Consider the following 6,000-nt stretch of genomic DNA (forward strand, 5'->3'; position numbering starts at 1 on the left):
GAACATACATACACACACCCTCCTTCTCTCACACATGCTGTCTCTCATACACACACAAACACATACTCCCTATCTCTCTTACTTAGCCAAGCTGTTCTTTAGTCTTTGGCTGCCAGCAAGTTGGACTCCACAGGTGATCCTGTGCCAGGCCTCCCTCTGCAGTCTTCAAGCACCAGCGGGTTGGGCTCCATCAGTGGCTCTGCGCCGGGCCTCTTTTTCTGTAGTCTTCAGCTGCCAGTGTGTTCAGCTCCATTGGCAGCTCCACCAGGCCTCTTCCTATCTTCCAAGCAACCACCACCATTCCCCCAGGTGTGCTTCCCCAAGCAATTGCATGGTTTGCACACCCAGGTAACACTGGACCTAGCTTCTGGGCAATCAGAATCACTTTAATTTTACTCTCTTGGGATAAGTTGCTCTCCACTTCCTTTCTTTATATACTTGAAGGGCATCCAACTGTGTTCACATTTCTGTGACTGGAAGTCTGTGCTTCTTCCAGGCTGAAAACTCCAAATGGGTTAAATCTACATCTCGGGTAGGCAGCTTCAGTCCTGTAGTGCCAAAAACAGGTCAATTTTCAAGCTATCTATAATGAATATGCATGAGGTATATCTGCCGGCACCATCTTGTGCTCCTACCTTGGGGTCAGGAGTCCCCCCCCCCCCACCAAGACTTGCCAAAAGTCCCTGGTGGTCCAGCGGGGGTCCTGGAGCCATCACTGGGGCTACCGGTGCCATTGGTCGGCCCTTGTCACATGGTAGGAACAATGTCGGCCCCTGTCACATAGTAAGGGCAAAGGCTATCAGTGCCATTTTGAATACTGGCAGCCGACGGCCCGAGTGCAGGAGATCACTGGACCACCAGGGACTTTTGGCAAGTCTTGGAGGGGTCAGGAGGGTGGGGGTTTATTCGTTAGTGATACGTTGTATTCATGGGGGTTCGCCATACGTTTCATGACCCCCACAAATACAACGAATATGGCATATACGTTGTGGATTGCCAATATGTTGCAAACGAATGCACATCCCTAGAAACTATTCACCTCCCTGCTATTCAGAGCATGTGCAGACCTACTCTGTATTATACCACTAAGGGCAGTGGTATTTTTCTAAAAAAAATAAAACAGTTTGGGTCTACCAGCAGCCTTCACCTTCCAATTTTTTCCAAAAGCAGCTTGAGATTTTTATGATGTCTTGTTATTTTATTATGTCTTTTATTACCATATTTTTTTTATCATTTTTTAAAATATGTTATTATGAATGTTATTTTCATTTGTACATTGCTTGGGCCATATTTATGGTAAGTGATTAATAAATTCAATAAATTAAATGAAAATGAAAATTGGCAAAAGGAAACACGTTTTAAAAGGATCTGGGTTGATGACCTGGCAGAAAATCACCAGTAACTAGGTGTCTCAAATTTAGGGGTTCACTGGGTTATACATGTTGCCCAGAGGCTACATTTGAAACTTTAGAAGGCCAGTTAGGGAAATTAAAAATCAATGGGCTGAGTGTGGTAAATGAGTACATTAAGGATTTTGGGTTACTTGTGCCTGTTTCAGTCCTGTTTCCATTAATTCTCTGTACCAGTGTGGGGCAACCCACTTCTTTGAGGTCAATATTTAAACTAAACATTTAAATGGCTAACTTGGAGTTAGATGGCTAACTTGGATAACATAGAGTTAGATGGATAACTTGTGAGTTAGATGGATAATTTGCAAGTTAGATGGATAACTTGTGCATTACCCATCTAAATGGCTTTGAATATTGACCTCCTTGAGTATAACTCCTCCTGCCTGGTATATTTCAGCATCTTTAAAATGATTTAGAAGAGAAACTTTGGAGTAACCTCATTGGAGAACCTAAAGCAGCAAATGACCCTATATAAGAGTAAGAGGAACTAGGACAATTCTTGATTGGTCTGTCCTACTACAGAGTGACAATACAACTGATAACCCACTGGTACCTGAATGTAACTCATTTTGAGATACCAATGAAAACAGTGAGCAAAATCTATATAAACAAATAAGTAAGTCCACACAGATATATGGCCAACTAAATTAATGCTAGCTGGCTGTTCCATTGATTTTATAATATCCTGTTGCATTAAGTATTTCGATTTTATTATATTAGTGATATATTTATTGTACTGTTTATTGTACCATTATGCTTTTATTTATTTATTTATTTTGATCTGCTTTGAATATCCTGTATTAGGTTGGAAATGCAGAATGTAAATGTTAAATGAAGATGGCTGGAGTAACCAGCAGAAAGCAGCCACGGTTACAAACTTAATATCAACGATTCGGCTATATTGGACTTTCAAGAAGGCTGGGGTAACTGTTTGAGACAGAGATGTCCTGTATGAACTGCAGAAAGAGGTCGCATCACAGACCAGTCTAGATTCTCCAGAACTATGCTCTGAATCTGAATTCAAGCCAAAATCTATTGGATTAGATGTTGGGATGTTTGGAAGACCTTTAGGAATGTTTGTGTTTCTGGTTTTTAGGAGAGCCATGCTTACGTTACAGCTCTACTAAGCACCATGAATCTGTCAGCACTTAACTTCAGGCCTCACACGGCTATCACAGGGACTGTGGACATGTCTGACATGGCACAGGGCCACTGAATGTCTCTGGGGAGACTTTTTCACTTCTTGGCCCTGCCAGAATTTCTCAAGATGTCACAAAAAAGTGTCAGTTGTATTTGTCTGTTGTTGTCTTTTCCTTTTTCCTTTCCTCTCATATTATTTTAATGCATTCTTTACAATATAAGTACCATGGAGTGCCTTATGTGCCTGATCATGCCTGTCCATGTCGTTTTTAATCTTACACGGGTATCTTTCCTGGCAACGCAAAATTATGCACAGTAAGTTGAAAAACACAGGTGGAAAACGGCGGGAGGAACTAGGGAAGCCGGATCAATGTTCATAGTCACAATAGTGCTGCTTCATACTTCGCCAGCAGTGGCTCTGTGCACATCGTTTTTTCCGACACTATTCCCACCATTACAAAAGCTTGCATACTCTGTCGGAACACACTCTACCTTAAAAATGAATTGAATCTAAGGCCACTCAGGCTAGGCACAAGTTGTTTGGGGTTAAAAAAAAAAAGCAGGATGTGACAGTTTGCGGAGAATCTTTTGCTTTAAGGTTTCCTTGTAAATGTGAAGTAAAATTAGAAAGCAAGAAAAGCATATTCTATAAATGTGATCAGTTAAACTTTTTTCTACAGGCCAGGGCTAAGACCGATAATGTAGGGAATCGTTAGAGATATTTTTTGCTGTTAGATAAATAGTCTGAAGATTAAATTTGTTTCTTTTTTGGGTTTTTTTTTGTAATTGATTATGAGTCCCTCATTTGTGGTCTATAGCTGACCACAAATGAGGGACAAGAAGGAGCTTGTCTTTCATAGCAAATATGTTTCTTTCACAAACTATTATGTTTTGTATTTTGCTAAACTTATAACTAAAAAAAAAATAATTTAATTTAATAATTCTGTAAACCAGTGGTTTATTATATTGCTTCTTTCCCTGCCTGGCTATATTAAATTAAATTTCAAAGTGCCTAGCCCTGGTTACCTCCCTTATGAAGTCAGAAATGCCAGGATAGAAAAGAAAAATTGCATTCAAAAGACAAATGGCAACATGTAAACAACTCCTTACATTTCTGTTATTGGTTACAAAAGAATGAAACTGTAACCCCACCCTAGGGCACATAAAAGGATAGGAGGTTTTTCGGTACTGATGAGAGGGTCCATCTCCCAAATTTATTTAATAGGTTCCAATTTATGGGTCAGGCAGATGATGAAGTGGACCCAGATGGAGACAGTAGGGGTAGCTTACAATCTCTGGACTGGAACGGGAGAAGAACCATCCTCCTCCGCTCTGTGAACTCTGGCCCTTAAAACTATCCCTTAGTGCTGGCACCAGTAATACATTAAGCAGAATCACCCCACGTTTAGATAAACACTACTCTTTATTTCTAATTCTAATCCAGCCATTATGTACAGAAATAGTATAGGAAAGGCATATAACTACTGCATAAACAGAATTCATGGGATACAAACAGAGCAGGTCTTCACCAAGTACTGTTATGCGCCCCACCCGCGGTCGTCCCGCACAAGGGATCGCTTACCTTCGGGGGTCACACAGCGGGTCCCGGTCCTGTCTCCCTCGCGGCCCTTGCAAGTCCAGCTAGGCCCCGGTGTCCCGCGGCGGCGGTCGCCGGGCCTTCGGTCACACGCCAGGCTTCACGCCGGGCCTTGGTGTCTCAGCAGCTAGCCACGCCCCTACGCGCGCGGACCAGCCGCACTGATGTAGGTTCCAGGGCGGGGCCTAGTTCCGCGGTGCACCCTGATTGAACTCATGTTAAAAGGAAGTTCCTGGCCTCACTTCCTTGCCTTGGCAATTGGGTCGGTTTGTTCCTGAGATTGCCCTTGCTTGTGTTCCTGCCTGCTTGTTCCTAGTCTCGTTCCAGGATCCTTTTGTTCCAATTCCATTCCTGCTTGTACTTGCTTGCTTGCCCTGCTTGTTCCTGTGTTTGTTGTTCGTCTCCCTGGTCTTACCCCAGACTGACTTACTGGTAAAGATCTCAGCTTGTTCCTGACCTGCCTGCCTGCCTGCCGCCTGCCAAAGACCTCAGCTTGTTTCTGACCTGCCTGCCTGCCGCCTGCCCAAGACCTCTGCCTGCTCTTCGACCTTGCCTGACCTCTGGATCTTGACCCTTCTTCGTTGACCACTTCTCAGACTGATTCCTGGACTGTGACCTTGCTCGCCTGACCTTGCTTGATTCTGGCTCTGTCCCTAGCCTTGTCCTCACCATCTCTATATTGGTTCGCTCTCCTCCAACCTGTTTCCAGCCTTGAACCCGATAGCGCTCCTCTAATGTCTGTGGGCACGCCAGACTTATACTCTCCCAGGAGACCCTGCGAGGCCCACCTAAGTGGCCCGGGTCCCTACGGTCTCCTCCCGGGGGAACCTCGGGCTTCCAGTGGTGAAGCTGTACACCGCCTCTGTCTCCTTCTGTGCTCCGCCCACTGTGGACAGTCCCTGTACTGCCACAGGACAGGGGTCCACCCCCGAGCTCAACAAGTACCATAGAATACCCCACAAGGTCAATCTTTCAGCCTTCATCTGAACATTAACTAGATCTCCCAACTCTACATTCCAAACATTTTTCAGGAATATAAGGTTTACATTCTCCATAGTACAATTTTCACATTTCACACCATTGGATACTTTTCCCATCCCACATCACTATCCCCTCACGTCACACTGAATAGGCATGTTACTCCCAGACCCTTCTTCATGTTAAACACCAGACCCAAACCCTTGTGAGAAATGAGGGCTTACTTATGACTCCCTCTTCATTTGAGTGTCATTTTAATCTCTCCACGTCTCCCCTCCAGCAACATGCAGGTCTCCCTGGTATCCTTCATGCCCTGAATCCCTCATGGGGCACTCTTCATCTTGGAAAAAGCTCTTTCTCCTTCCTCGGCTATTTCCTCAAAGGCAGGAATCGCCCCTTCTCCACCCTTTCTTCCTGGACATTTCCTTGGGAGGAGGAGGAAACCTACTTCATGGCCTCTTTTCTTGAAGGAAAGAAACCCTGGAGGGCCCCACTTCATACTGGGGTGACCCCCAAACTCACCAGCCCACAGGCTGGTTACTCTAGGCTACTACATCCTAGGGATCCCTCTCACACCAACTTCAACCTGAGAAAGGGCCATCTCCTGCCAAATCCTCCCAAATGTGTGCTTTCTGCTAAACCAGTGTTGCGCTCGTGACTACTCTTCGCCCTTGCTCCACCCTCTCTACCTCTGTGGCGACTCCCTCTGGGTCTGATGGACGGCTTGCTGCCACGGCGTCTCCATGCCGTTTCTCCCTGGTGTCCCCGGATTGGCTCGACGCTGCGGATCCGCCATGTTTCTGATGAAGTAGGGCGTGCGCACGCTCCAATGTATGTACCAGCAAGGGCGCAAACCTCAGGGGTGTCCCCCTATAC

General features: G+C 45.1%; 1 long non-coding RNA gene across 1 annotated transcript in view; it reads left to right on the forward strand.

Moving 5' to 3' along the window:
• Positions 1–3,162, forward strand: part of LOC115088764 — a 38,935-nt gene extending 35,773 nt beyond the window's left edge. The window contains exon 3 of the long non-coding RNA XR_003855855.1: positions 2,214–3,162. This is a non-coding gene — a long non-coding RNA (uncharacterized LOC115088764). The remainder of the gene's footprint in view (positions 1–2,213) is intronic.
• Positions 3,163–6,000: the final 2,838 nt, after the last annotated feature.

Source organism: Rhinatrema bivittatum, chromosome 3 (assembly GCF_901001135.1).
Source record: "Rhinatrema bivittatum chromosome 3, aRhiBiv1.1, whole genome shotgun sequence".
Lineage (NCBI taxonomy): Eukaryota > Metazoa > Chordata > Amphibia > Gymnophiona > Rhinatrematidae > Rhinatrema > Rhinatrema bivittatum.